The 15,646-nt window shown below is 34.5% G+C and overlaps 1 protein-coding gene and 1 pseudogene across 7 annotated transcripts in view; one reads left to right on the top strand and one right to left on the bottom strand.

Annotated features, from left to right (window-relative positions):
• The window catches only part of PIGK (phosphatidylinositol glycan anchor biosynthesis class K), a 170,823-nt gene that overhangs the window by 22,027 nt on the left and 133,150 nt on the right, over window positions 1–15,646 (top strand). The window lies entirely within an intron of this gene.
• LOC147578113 (protein tyrosine phosphatase type IVA 1 pseudogene) lies at window positions 8,539–9,169 on the bottom strand (annotated as a pseudogene).

Genomic DNA, 15,646 nt, shown 5'->3' with positions numbered 1-15,646 from the left:
AAAGGGCATTTTGACTCCTGCTATCATGCTTTTAATGTTTAAATAATAATCAGAAACCATTTGAAAGACTAAGAAGACTGCGAAGGATTTTATAGAACAAAGGGGATATTTCTTTACCGATTTGTAAATAGATAGGAAGGTTTGGGATGTCAAAGAAGCAAGAGATGTTTATTCCTAAATCAATACCACAATGTTTTTGTTACAGACACTAACTTCTTATCTGGTAACTTGATTTCCTTGACTTTGTTCTTTTTTAGAATCATCTTGGCTATTCTTGGGTCTTGTTTCTTCCATATTAAGTTTAGAATCAGCTTGCCAAGTTCTTAAAACTCTGTTGGGATTTTGATTTGCATTGCAGTGAATTTTAGATTAATTTAGAATGGGCTTCTTTATAGCATTAAATCTTAATTTTTGCATAAGGTATATTTGCATATAATTATATGTTTAACAGCTTTCAACTAAGTTTTATAATTTTTAATTTTCTCCATAAACATTTTTGGTAGTTTTTAGTTGTCTTATTTTTTTGTTGTTGATACTGTAAATGGTACTATTTAAGAAATATATTTTTTTCTGTTGCACATGCAGTTGGCTTTAGTATATTGTTCCAGCAACTTATTGAACTGTATTAATTTTAATAATTTGACTATAAATGTTCTTTTTTTAGTACCCATGAATCTACGAACAGTGACAGTTTTCTTTCTTTCAAATCTTTTTACCATAAAACTTTTTTTACATCTTCAAGATCTTTCATATTTGAAATTTTGGGGATAAAAATTGTCTTTAAAGACCAAAATAATTAATAGTCTGGAGAAATCCTTTATTTTGTCCATGAAAAAAATGTGTTCTTGAGAGGTAATGTGATGTTTAAGGTCAACAGCTGTGTAGTAGCAGACATAATGCTTGAATTCTAGTGTAGTGATTATATTATACTATGTTGTCAAATTCATCAATATAAATAAGTGAAATATTAAAGAAAAAGGATAAGTGAAAGCAATTAATTAAAAATAAAGATAAATGTTGATATGACCTATGAAGCTGAATTTTACATGATAATATACTTAATTTATTATTGTAAACAATAATAACCTTAACAAAATTACAGTAACTGATCTTCAGAGATTTTTCCTGTAATATGGTTTCTCTAGAGCTGTTCATCTATTTCAATTTGAAGATAACACAAAATTATTTTTAGGGGTACCTGGGTGGCTCAGTCAGTTAAGCATCCGACTCTTGATTTCGGCTCAGGTTATGATTTCACGGTTTGTGGGATCGAGCCCGCATTGGGCTCTGCACTGACAGCACAGAGCCTGCTTGGTATTCTCTCTCTCTTCCTCTCTCTCCCTCCCTTCCTCCCCACCCCAAAATAAATAAAACTTAAAAAAAATTATTTTCATTTTTGTACCTCCAATCAGGTGGACCTATTGGTGTTTAATATATAGTAATTATGTCAGAATGTGCAATAACTTGATTTCCTGGGTATTTGTGATGGCCTTGTTAAATAGTCTTGTTGAATACTTGTTTTAAAATCAGTTATAAACCAATTTAAAATCGGGTGCTTCCATAGATTGTGTAAATAATAAGGAAATCACTCTTGAATGGAAGACAATTAGCACAGTATTTAAGAGTACAAGTTGTTAGTAGAACTGTCTCTATTTGCAGATGACATAACATTATATATAGAAAATCCTAAAGACTCTACCAAAACACTGTTAGAGTTAATAAACAAATTCAGTAAAGGTACAGGATATAAAATCAGTGTACAAAAATCTGCTGCATTTCTGCACACTAGTAACTGTCAGAGAAATTAAGAAAATCCCATTTTTTTTAAATTTTTTTTTTAATGTTTATTTATTTTTGAGACAGAGAGACACAGAGCATGAATGGGGGAGGGGCAGAGAGAGAGGGAAACACAGAGTCAGAAGCAGGCTCCAGGCTCTGACCCATCAGCCCAGAGCCCGACGCGGGGCTCGAACTCACAAACCGTGAGATCGTGACCTGAGCCGAAGTCGGACGCTCAACCGACTGAGCCACCCAGGCGCCCCAAGAAAATCCCATTTATAATTGCATTAAAAAATAGTAAAGTACCTAGGGATTAATTTAGTCACAGAGGTAAAAGACCTGTACATTGAAAACTGTAAGACATTATTGAAAGAAATTGAAAAACACAAATAAATGGCAAGATATTCTGTGCTCATGGATTGGAAGAATTAATATTGTTAAAATGACCACACTACCCAAAGCAATCTACAGATTCAGTGCAATCCCTATCAAAATTCCAATGACATTTTTCACGTAAGAAAAAACAATCCTAAAATTTTCAAGTAGACAAAGCAATTTCGAAAAAGAAGAAAAAGGTAGAGGCATCATACTTCCCGATTTAAAGTATAGTGCAGAGCTATAGTACTCAAAAACATTGTGGTATTGGTATGAGAATAAACACAATCCAGTGGAACAAAATAGCCCAGAAAGAAATCTATACATATGTGGTCAATTAATTTACAACAAAGAAGTGAAGAACATATTTCAGTTCATTAGTGAAAGGACATTCTCTTCAATACATTATGTTAGGAACACTGAGCAGCCATATGCAAAAGAATGAAACTGGATCCACTAACTTACATTATTCACAATCATCAACTCAAAATGAATTAAAGACTTGAATGTAAGACCTGAAACCATAAAAATTTTAGAAGAAAATGTGTGCAGTAAACTCTTTGACATCAGTCTTGCCGATGATTTTTAAAATTTGATACCAAAAGCAAAGGCAACAGAAGCAAAAATCAGCAAGTAGGACTATATCAAACTAAAAGCTACTCTTCATCAAAGGAAACCATCAGCAACATGAAAACACAACCTACCAAATGGGAGAAGATATCTGCAAGTCATATATCTGATAAGGGGTTAATATCCAAAATATATAAAGAACCCATGTAACTCAATAACAACAAAAAAAATCCAATTAAAAATGGGGAGAGGATCTGAATAGATATTTTCCAAAGAAAACATACTGATGGGAAATAGGTATATGAAAAGGTCTCAGTATTACTAATCAGAGAAGTGCAAATCAAAACCACAATATCACCTCCCACCTGTTAGAATGACTATTATCAAAAAGACAAGAAATAGCAAGTGGTAGTGAGGATATGGAGAAAAGAGAACTCTTATGCACTGTTGGTAGGAATGTAAATTGGTACACCCACTATGGAAAACAATAAGTAGCTTTCTCAAAAAGTTAAAAGTAGAACTAACATAGGATCCAGCAATTACATTTCTTGGTACTTATCCAAAGGAAATGAAAACACTAACTTGAAAAGATATCTGTACCCCCATGTCCATTACACTATTATTTACACTACTGAGATGTGGAAACAACTAAGTGTCAATGGAGGAATGCATGGATGGATGGATGGATGGATGCATGGATAAATAGGATGTGGTATATATACACAATGAAATATTAAAAAAAAAGAAGGAAATACTGCCATTTTTGACAACATGGATGGACCTTTGAGGGTATTATGCTGAGTAAAATAAGTCAGAGGAAAACAAACAATGTATGATCTCACTTATATGTGGAATCTAAAAAAAGTTGAACTCACATACACAAGGATCAGACTGGTGGTTATCAGAGGCAAGGGGGAGTGGGTGGGCAAAATGGATAAAAGTGGTCAAAAGGTAAAGACTTCTAGTTATAAAACGAGTAGTCCTGGAGGTGTAATGCCTAGCATGGTGAGAAAAAAGGGAAAAAGTGCAAGCTGTAGAGTCAGACCAGACCACAAAGTCTAATCTAACTTAAGAAGTGGGCAAGAATGATTGATGACTTATATTGCTTTTGCTTCAGATTGCTACCAAACCAACAAAGAAGCAATGCAAAGTATATATGAAATAAGGATATGAGTAAGCTGTAAGTGGCTACAGCTCTCCTCTACTTGTTTGTTACCATGGTGATCCTGAATTTGGCACCAACTGGTGCAGCCTGCAATGAGTGAGAAACTAGCCAGGTCAGAGGAATCCAGAACAGTTACTAGTGGAAGGGCCATGTCGTCATTCAAAAGTTCTACCTACTGTCACATTAGGCAATTTCTTGCTGTGCCTGAGATTTGTATTTACATGTTTTATTTCCTACTGTATCATCAAGCCTTCAGTAAACTTGGAAGGGGCCTGAAAAAGTCACTGCTAGTTTTTTGATTTTGGATGAACTATTTAATCTCTCTCAGCCTTAGTGCCCTTGTCTGTAAGATGGGGAAAGAATATGTACATGGGGTGACTTTTGTTGGTTCATCAATCTGGTTAGGAGTAATTCCCAGTTCCCTTTTCCCTTGCATCATTTATGAATCAGCCTCTCATATTTTCTGATTATTGAATTGGCTTAGCATCAGCTGACTTGGAATTAATTTAATGATCCTAAATACTAGTTTTACTGTGACACTCTTAATTACCATAAGAAAGGTCATAAAAGGTGTAAGTTTGTAAGTGGGGCCATTTTGAGTCATGAGCTGCCTGTACAGACCAGACACGAATAATATGCTTATTAGTAGGAAAAGGAGAAAAGCAGATGGTTGTAGAAGAGCTGACAAAACACTGGCTTTCATAAAGTTTCACAAATTTTTATTGTTGATATATCGAACTGCTTTCAAGTTCTGGTCTCTTTCTATAAGGCTTTATTCTTGAATTGTCATCAAATTGTGTGCCATGCTAATATTCATCTTTCCTCTTTGAACTAGCTTTAGTGATTCCTTACAATTAAGGGAGCCTAACTAGAGTACAGAGTACAGAGTAGCCTAACTAGGGGATGGATAAAGGATTAACAAAGCCATTTTCTACTATTAAAAAAAAATGACTTTGTTTACTTTGTAACACTGTACTTTTAGATATCTTATAAAGGTAGACCGCATTGCTTGTGGTAAAATTGTTCCCTTACTAATTAGAAAACCACAAATAGACCAGTATAAATAAATCATAAGTACTTGAGGAAAAGCCATACCTTTGGGCTTCCCTGAGTGTGAAGATTCCTGTAATTGTGTTTGTTCCTTGGAGGGACCCTGAAAACTATGTTTATGGAGTTCTTGCATAAGATGTTGATTTTAGTTGGGCATGAGGCTTCTAAGCCAAAGTGGATATTCTGCCCACCCATATAAGTCTCATTCTTTTATCCTTGAGTTGTCATCTGAAGCACCAAAAAGAATAGCTTGGGAGGATCATATATATATTTATATGCCATGCTGTCAGCTACAGCGTCTTAGACTTGAAATAGAAAGTCCTCATCAGTTGCATATATTGCTGTGTAGATTGTGAGGGTACCTCTGTGGAAGAGGAGTGTCTAATACTTTTTATGTCTTGTTGCTATAACAAATTGCCACCAATTTAATAGCTTAAAATAATATATACTGGTTCTAGATATCAGAAGTCCAAAATGGCATCATCAGATCTGTGTTCCCTCTCAAAGCTCTAGGGGAAAATCTGTTTCCTTGTTTTTTTTCCAACTTGTAGAGACTCCTTGTTTTCCTTGGCTCATGGCCCTATCCTCTATTTTGAAAGTCATCAGCATAACATCTTCAGTGACTCCTCTCCTGTTGTCATATTTCCTTCTTCCTCCTTTTTTCTGCTGTCACCTTACCTTCTCTGACTCTGATGCTCTTGCCTCTCTCTCTTATAAGGACCCTAGTGATTGCAGATAAATTCAGAATACTCTCCCCATCTCAAAATCCTTAATTTAATCAAATCTACAAAGTCCCTTTTGTCTTTAAAGGTAACATATTCACACCACATGTTCTGGGGATTAGGACATGGATATCTTTAGGAGCTGTCATTTAAGCCAACTATTTACTGACAAACATGGTTTCCTGTTTTGTGTCCTTCTAACTGAATTTGATGCCAAAAGGGGTCATCTTGTGAGTTTAAATGTCTAATGGATCCTATCAAGAAGATACCTAGTGGGTGTGACAGACAGGAGTGTTTGGAATCAGTATTCCAAGATAAGGAATCATGCAACCCAAGAGGAGTTTGACAAGGGAATAGCCCACAGTGTTAAATATAGAAATGTCATATAAGAGGTACACTCAATTTCTTAGAAATCAGATGAGTTGAATTATGATTATAATAGTTTGAAGAAGTAATGGGAAGCAAAGAAGCAGAAAAAGTGGCTGGAGGATGTTGATTGAGAATGAAATAGAAAGCATAGACTGAGGGGATCTAGAACTGAGACAGAGTTTTGATTTTGAGACCGACAGAATTTATGTAGGTCAGGGGAAGATGCCCAAAGAAAGGAAAACTAAAAATGGGAAGAGAGGGAATAAAATTAATTTGGGGGTTCTTAGGTATCTGCATTGACTCTTCCATTTATTACACTGATTCTTTCTAAAGTAGGTTGAAAAATTGGGGGGAACCAATAAGAAGCCTGATGCATTTGAGGTCATGTGACTTAGGATGGGTGCTAGGCTGGTCTGAGAAATAAGGAGGAAGACAATTGGTGAGGGGTGGGGCAGAATACACACTAATTTTATTGACTTCTTCCCTTCTTTTCTCCTTCTTCCCTTTTTCCCTTTTCCAACCAGTAAGTATGTGTTAAGAGCCTATGGTGGTTAGAATACACTTGCCAATTTGTATAATTTAAACCGAAGTGGGGATACAGGGAAGAGTAAAGGGCAGCAGAGTAAACTATAGTCTCTAAGATAAAACATAAGTGTTTGGGTGGTGGCAGTGGGAGTGACCTCAAAATAAGGCAACACTTGACATGTCACCATGGAAAGTGATGGTAATAGTAATTCTAAGACAGTTCTGAGGATTGGAGAATTGATAAAAAACAATGTAATTCTCTGTCATGTCATATCTGACTCTTTCAGGGTTGCTAAAAGGCTAAGTGAAACTAACATTTGTGAGCATAATTGGATTTCTTTGGAGAAAAGATATATTTCACAGAGTTTTATGTTAATGGTTTACAAGAATTTGATCTGAGCGTAAGTGGGAGGTTACTCAATTCAGCAAAAGGTATCCTGACATTAAATCCTTATGCCCACCCATTAACTTTTATTTAGCATAATATCCATGCCCAAGGCTTCCAATCTTGAAATTCAGATGTGTTATTTCAGAAAGTAAAACCCATATTAATCAGAACTTAATTTACCTGAAATGTCAGTTTTTCTCCACCACACAACAAGCAAAGGACAATCAAATAAGACCTTAATAGGGAGTTTGTTCTAACAAATATATTTTAGATTTTATTCTGGGCAAATAAAATCTAACTTAATTTCCTGCATTTTATTGAATTCTGTTTATGTTGCTGTATTTAATAAAATAGATATTCAAATGTTAGCCTTCATATGCAAATAAAGATTTTTGTTTAGTAGATTGTTCTTATTCAGAAAAGTAGTTTAAATGTCTTTTTTTTTTTTCCATTTCATTATTTATTTAGATGTTTAGCTCTCACACTAGGTTTTAACAAGCTGGTGAACACTGGCAAATTATTTCTCCCATGGAACTATAACTACACATTACAAGACAGTATAAATATATGGTTGAACTGACATTAATACACATAGCTGATCAATTATGTGATAAATTATCAAGCATCTAAATACTGAGTTACACAGCTCTAAAGGCATATAAAAATCAAATGTCTGCTCAGCTCACTGGCAGAAACCCACTTCTTTTTTTTTTTTTTTTGCAAGGGAGGTTGGGAAAAGAAGGGAAAAAGGCATACTTCAAACAAAAATATAACTGGTAAACAGCATCCAGTAGATATGGAAAAATAATGATAATTTTATGATTAAGAATTGTAGCTACAATAATAAAACATCTCTACCTTTAAAAAGTATTTACTAAATTAAAGAACATATTCTGCATATTCTGTATAAGACAAGGACAGTATTATACTAGAAATATTGAATAGCCTTTTCCTGTATCTTTTTTAGGTTTTCCCGTAAAGTTGCACCCAAAAGTGTAAACATTAAATTAACTGTAAAACTTTTTTTGCCTGGAGACATTAAAGATATGCTTCTGTGCAATGTAGATTTTCAAGATAGAGGTTTTCCATAACAGAACAAAATGAGATCTATAAACAGACATTAAATAATCACTGTACAACTTGGTAAAATAACAAAATTAATGGTTTTTTATCTTTATCTTATCTTTAGAATGCAGACAACACAAAACTGGTATATACTCATCTGAATGTGTACAATGTAAACATAAAGTGAGAAAACAAATAACCATGTCACCTTTGATTCCAATGTTTGAAATGACCGAAGGAATGAATCACATAAAATTTAGCATGTTCAGAGTTCCTAGATTTTAGTGCTATATGATACTAAAAATATACAAGTGTTATATTGGATATTTTGGTCCCTAATCTGTCTATATTTCTTATGTATTGATAAGATTCTGGCATGGGAGTAGGTTTAAAGAAGACTTACAACTGAGTATTGCATGATTTTAGAAAAGGTCAGCTGGTACAAATGATAAGCACATTTTAACTGTTGAACAGCAAGGATCTTTTCCTGAGTATCTAGATAGGTTGGTTGTAATCCAAACATAGAGGTTCTATGAAGCATGTAACCTGGTAAAACTACTTTTCAGTATTCCTATAAAAGCTTCATTAGACTTATTCACCACGCCAACTTCTTGGGTGATATGCACAACAAATTAGGTCCTGACTGAAGTTCCACTTCCAAGACAGTAGCATCAGGCACTCCAGTTTTATTGGCTACTGATGTCTTTGCAGCACAGACACATTTTATAGTGATACTTCTCTAAATACAAAAGTTGCTTGATGTTAAAAGCTCCGTACTGCTTTTATCTTATGATCTGTACTACATCTTTATCTCCAAGCACACAAGCATTTGAGCTCTTCCATAGCCTGCAACACAGTGAATAGGAGTACAACAACCAGGTTCTTCACAAAACTTGTGTTTTGTAAGACTTAACCAGTTATCATTAATGTGGTTGGATGGCACCCTTCATCAAAAGGTCACTCAAGAACATGGATGCCTTCCTTTTCCATAAGAGCAGTGTCATACATTGCTTCACATACTCTTACTATTGTAGTAATGCCATACTTAAGTTTCTCAAAAAACTTCATTTAAGGTCTTATTGGTTGCATTATGTATAATAAGAAATATCATGTTCTTGTATGTGTGACCTCCATGAGAGTTGAGCTGTTCATTTGAGCCATGTTAACTTAGTTTAAAAATATTCATTAGAGTTATGAGCTAATTTTAAAAATTGAATACAGAAGTGATGTACAGAAACTTCAACATCCTCCACTGGAAATTCTCAGTGCTATAAGTATAAAGTTGGGAGTAATGGAAAATGAAATGAACCTCCTAACAAGAAGCAGGAAATCTTCAGTCTAGTCATATTGAGCAAAGGAAAGGAAGTGCACCGAGGCTTACCCCATCTAAGTCAGAACTGGAAGATGCTTTGTGGATCCCAATTCAACACTTCTGTGGCCAGAGTAACTGCTCTTATGTGGCTTCTTGGACTACTAATGAATTTCTACAGTTCTCTTGCCCTCATACAAGTCATGCCGTGCTTGGAAGAAACATCAAACATGTGTGATGATGGAAAAGAATATGCTTACTGATTGAAGATTGTGGCTTAATCATACAGTGGGTACCAAAGTGGCAATGACTGTAGCCTCAGGGAAGGGGGTCTGTGGTGCTCATTTGCAGGGTAGACCAGGGCAAGTGCGGATAAGGGCACTCACTAGACTGGTATTGAGTTTTGAAAAGAGTTGAAATGAGAACATCCCATTCCCCAGGTGTTTTTAGTCAGATTTTTATTGTAATTAAAAAAAAAATGATTTGAGATTTAAAAAAAAAAAAGATTTTCCAGTTTTGTTAAAGATGTAAACAGACAAAACCTATAGCTCTGTAATTAAATGATTTGTTTATATAAAATTTTAGAATGTTTGTAATGAAGTTTAAGAGCATACATTTCATTGAACCACAGCAAATGGAAATGCTAAGATGCAGTTCTTATGAGGAAAAGTGATATCCCTTTAATCTTTGTTGATGCGAGTATAGAAATTACTAAAGGTTCGTCCTCGTCCTCCTCGTTGTTGTTGTTATTGTTGTTTGGCTCTGCTCATTCCTTGTGAATGAGTAAAAGCCAGTGTATTCCATTGTGCCAAAGAATGTAGTAATGGATGGAAAATGTGTGGACTTTGAAGTAAAATCTCAGCTCCTGTACTTACCAGCCATGTAGCTTTGGGAAGTGTTTTGGCCTCACTGAATTTCCTTATCTTTAGAATGCAGACAATACTAGTCTTCACAGTATTGTGATTTAGTGAGAATGAGGCATCTGAAAGGACTGAAGCCCGGTGCCTGTCACAAGGTAAATGCAACAAATACAGTTGCCACATCCTGTCTCTACCTCATTTCCTCTGGTATATTGTGGCTACATTTTACATACACTTTTATTTTTTATACTACCTTACACTTTTATTTTTAACTTGCTTGTCTACTAAGATTCTGTGTTCACATTTGTTTTTGGAAGTTCTATCATATTGTTTAATATGTATCTTCAGAATTTGATTTAAATTCAGAAACTCAGTTTTCTCTTTTACTCTCAAGAAATGAAGTACAGTGTTTCATTCTGTCATTTTACCCTGTTTCCATTTTTCTGTAACTTCCAATCTTATTTTTCTAGAATCTTATTAAATATGAATCTAAATTTGGTAATTTGGCTAAAATATAGTAAGTGCTTGTACCATGTAATACGGAATGGTTAAATCAAATTCATGACAATGAACACCATTTTATTGCTTTAAAAAACCCAAATTGTTAACTTACATTTGATTGAGATTTATTATCTTCCAGTTGCTCTTTTTATCTGTGATAGTCTCAACTTAAAATTTTTCTTTTTTAATTTTTGTCCTAGTTGATTCTTATGATCAAATTGAAGAGCAGAAGTGGTAGTAGAAAACTCTTCACCAGTGTTTGGTCTCTATAGTTTATCCTTTGCCAAATAGATTTTTTTTTTATTTGTAAAATTGATACCTCAGAAGAAGCATATCCATCCAAGCACTCTTTTTTTAAAAAAAATTTTAATGTTTTATTTTTGAGAAAGAGCGAGAGCAGGGGAGGAGCAGAGAGAGAGGGAGAGACAGAATCTGAAGCAGTCTCTGAGCTGTATGTAGCACAGACAGAGCCCCACGCAGGGCTTGAACTCATGAACTGTGAGATCATGACCTGAGCCGAAGTGGGATGCTTAGCCGACTGAACCACCCAGGTGCCTCCATCCAAGTCCTCTTGATGAAAATAATATCCAAACTCTTTTGTTTAATGCCCCAAATTAAGAGGACCTTTTGATTTTCTTGTCATTTGAGAATAGAAGTGTACCAGAGAGGGCATATTGCAGATGTTTGCATGTATTTTTCAGTCAAAATATGCAATTCTGGCATTGTGGTCAAGTACTAGGAGACTGCTTATAGCATTCTAAACATTTTACATATAGACTGCTAAAATCTAATGCTAAGCGAGATTCCAAGATGCTTGTAAAATGGTTGAGTTGGGGAGATCTGACTAAATCAGTACAGATATTACTGGAAAAATAACAACAGTAATTTTTCTGTTAAACATGAGGATATGTGAAAGATTGCACATACTGATTGATTCCCATTATGATGGACTATATGTGGTATATCAAGATTTAAAATTTTTTATCCTATGTATTTTGACAAAAATAGTTTATGCTTGATCAGTGGCATTCATTAATGCACCATTATATTGGCTATTTCTGTGAGCCATCCATAATGGTCAAGAGACACAATACCTTGTAATTTGGGTAATATAATGTACACATTTGAATTCTAAGCCTTGAGGCTAGTGTGCTTGAGTAAGTCAGTAAACTAGTTTGTGGGAAGTTGAGCAGTGGGAAACTGGAAGAAAAATGGAAAACTTGCCTATGCAAGACCAACTTTAACAGGAAAGGGGAAAGAAGTGGGTGAGGCATCTCTGCTGCTTGCCCTCTCCCCCCATTATAGGAAGAGTGGTTAATATTGGGGAACGTTTGGAAGCACAGATGAAGCAGTGAAGACTTAAGTATAGGCTGCCGGAGCAGACAGTTGAGAGATTTGAAAATGTCAGGCTTGGTGGCTGTAAAGGTGAGGGAAGGGCCAGCAGCAGGATGTAATCCCAGCGCCTTTCTGTAGAGAAGAGTTAGCGGCTTTGGGGAATTGATTGGAGACTGTAGAATGTTAGCCTCTGTACCTCTTTGAAGTTCTGTTCTCTGATTTTTGTATTTAAGTGGGCACTTAAAATTTTTAGTTATACTTTACTACATTTAAAGGAGAAATTATATGCCTTAGTGCTATTCTTCAATTTGAAAGTTTGCTAAGGTCTCTGGATGGTTCCATTTAGAATTTCAAGAGCCTTATTTTATATCAGTTATGTGCTATAAATATTGAGCAGCAATGAGTTCATGCATTTACCTTAATCACCTGAGATGATTAAATTATCAATATAAAACAAAACATATCATTACATCCTTCCAAATCCTAGTTCATGTAATTTAAGGGTAACGCAGCATTGTTAAAAGCAAATAAATGTTCATGTCAAACAAACTGGGTGGGATCTGAGCTCCACTATTTACTAGCTGTGTGACTTAACTTTTGTGTACCTCAGAGCATAACCTGTAAAATAGGGATGAGAAAATACATATCTTGGAAATAATGTATGAGATAATGCTTGTAATGTGCTTGTTTTATTAGTGCAGTGGTTGAGATATACCAAGTGCTCAATCAATGTTAGTTATTATATTACACTAAACTACATGTGACTGTATATATATAAGCCTATAACTAGCTGGCTCTACCTTCATGTGACATGTCTGCTACTGTTGATTTCCCATCTCTGCAGTGCAGTTTTTTAGTTTTATTTCTAATAACATAAAATACTTGGCATCCTGTAGTCCAGTAATGCTAGTTGTTTGACATTTGGCAAGTTGAAAGTAATTCAGAAAATCCTAATGGTCCAGCACCTGTGGCTAGCACATTTGCTATGATTAGTTTCATAGTGCATGGGTGATGAGATTTATTAACTTGGAGATTCCTCCAGACATGGAAGAGAGAGGGAGAAAAGCCTAAAAGTAAATTACTCTGGCATCAAGCTAATTATTACATAACAAAATTTGTTGAATTGGCTCGGTCCAACTGTCATTAGATTGCTGCAGAAGCAATAATATAGAATATACTGAATAATTTATATCAGGGGGAAAAAAAGCAACACCTATGCACCAAAGATCCCTGTGATTCTCAGATCTCCTGCTGTCTTAATTTCAGCTACTATTCTACATTGGGATGTTGATATTACTGAAGATAAGCCTGGTAATCCTAGCTCTGGTAGCTAAAGATGCTTTCAGATAGAATTATCTGATTAGTTAGCATGGCTATAGCATAGCAGTTTTAAGTGAACATTTAAAAAACATTTTTACCAATACAGTAATTTATTTAATTCAGTGAAAAATTTTTATTAAGGTAATACCAGTCTATTGTAAATGAAGAGTTATGCTTTTTGAAATGTCACACTATAATGATATAGGGCAATGAAGGATTATTCATCTATTTAATTTTTTTTTTTTAACCAATTGGTTCCTGGTTCCTGATCGGACCAAGGAAGAACTTTGGGGAGGTGAATAAAGAATGGCCCTAGCAGACTTGATGCAGGGTTTACCTGTTTATTCAATGTTTGGCAAACATAATGGAATGTATTTATTTTAGTCCATTTTTCCCCCACATGTTTCTCAAATTGTGTTTCATGCCTTCTTTTGTGAGAAATTTTAAAATTTCATTTTTATTTTAATTGTCCTTAAAATAGATATAAGCATGATTAAAGTATTCTTTTAAATCAGCTACTAAGGAGTGGTAAGGGAAGAAAATATTAGTTTTTTTTAATCTATAAAAGGAAAGAAGTTATGCTTCACTATATTTATTATATATACTTAAAGTAGCAAATATGTATGATGTACAAATTAGTAGGTATATATGGGTGTGCCCTCATATTTTTTTAACTAACAGGAATGCATGATTTAAAATATGTGGAAACTCTTATATAAATAACTGACACACTGTTTGGATTCAAAGCCAGTTTGAACTTATACAATTTCAGTGCTCACTTTTTCTTTTGGTTTTGTGTTGAGAGAAGGCCATATTGCCATATGTTTTGTTGTGTGATGTAGGTTTTGCAGGGCCTTGAATAGAGTGAGAGTTGAGTCATCACACATGGTCGTATAGGATTGCCAGACTGTAAGAATATCATATTCTTGTATCGATTGGATATATTTGAGGGATTTTGTCTCAGTTTTAATAGGATACAAAGCAGATTGCTGTTGTTATATGAATATAGTAGTATATCTTTAGTGTAGATTTATTTTCTTTGGTTTTGATTCCAGCAGTGATTGATCTGATACCCACTCAGTGAAGACTTAAAAAAACTGCTGTGAGGGCGCCTGGGTGGCGCAGTCGGTTAAGCGTCCGACTTCAGCCAGGTCACGATCTCGCGGTCCGTGAGTTCGAGCCCCGCGTCGGGCTCTGGGCTGATGGCTCAGAGCCTGGAGCCTGTTTCCGATTCTGTGTCTCCCTCTCTCTGCCCCTCCCCCGTTCATGCTCTGTCTCTCTCTGTCCCAAAAAAAAAAAATAAAAAAAAAAAACTGCTGTGATACTAACCTGATATTCAAGTGACAAAGACACTTTAAGGAGTCAGCAAGTTAGATAACTGCTGTTTGGAGAATGTTTATTGGCAAAGTCTTAAGATCGGATTATCCTGAACAGTCAAGTAACATAACAGGAATTTATGAATCACATTTTGTACAGCATACTTTTGTGAACATTTTCTGTATTACTGAGTTACATTGTAGTGTAGATATCAAAATGCAGAAAAAAGAAAAGAAATATAGGACCAGACCTGATGTTATCTCTTTTTCCTGTGAAATACAATAGCAGACATTCAGTTTTAGCAAAATAACATCATCCTTCAAATGGAGTTAATGTTTTTAGAGTATTATTAGTTTGGTAGTTTTTTTTAAATATGATTTATAATTTTGTATTTGTTCATAGTTTTATAAGAACTATAAGCCTAAGCAGTTTGCTTTCACTTCTATATTTTAGTATTATTATACAAATAATTTAACACTTGGACCAAGTGAGAATTTTTTTTTCTTCAGAAAAGCGTTCTGAACCTTTCTTAAGTTTTAGAAATAGTGAATTAGAATATGTGGTGTGACTTCTACATCTTTGAAATACAGTCTGTTTCCAGTCCTGTTTTTTTTTTCAGTGATTATCCACAAATAAAATGATTTTTTAAATGACATTGATTATGTTAAATGACATTGATTATGATGCTGTTATATTGAGGCTCAGAATTGTCTGTAGGAAAAATGTTGATTGAATTTATCATTTTAAGCTGAAATTACTACTTTTTGACATTGACATTTATAGATATTTAATAATCATTTCATTTCATAGAGCAAAATTAACCATAAGTCAAATGGCCTAAAGTAGTACTCCTATATTGAGATTTGGAAGTCAGTTCAGTCTTATTTAATGATGGCTTATAACAAAAAAGATGATTGATAATAACTTAATGTAAGTTTGTCATCTTAAATTATGAAAAAAGAAAAGATCTATTTTTCCATTTTAAGAGGAGTAACT

The sequence above is a fragment of the Puma concolor genome, chromosome C1 (genome assembly GCF_028749965.1).
Source record: "Puma concolor isolate L17-30 chromosome C1, mPumCon1.1.hap2, whole genome shotgun sequence".
Lineage (NCBI taxonomy): Eukaryota > Metazoa > Chordata > Mammalia > Carnivora > Felidae > Puma > Puma concolor.
Note: the sequence above shows the minus strand (reverse complement) of the source record. Positions and strands in the feature narration are given on the sequence as shown.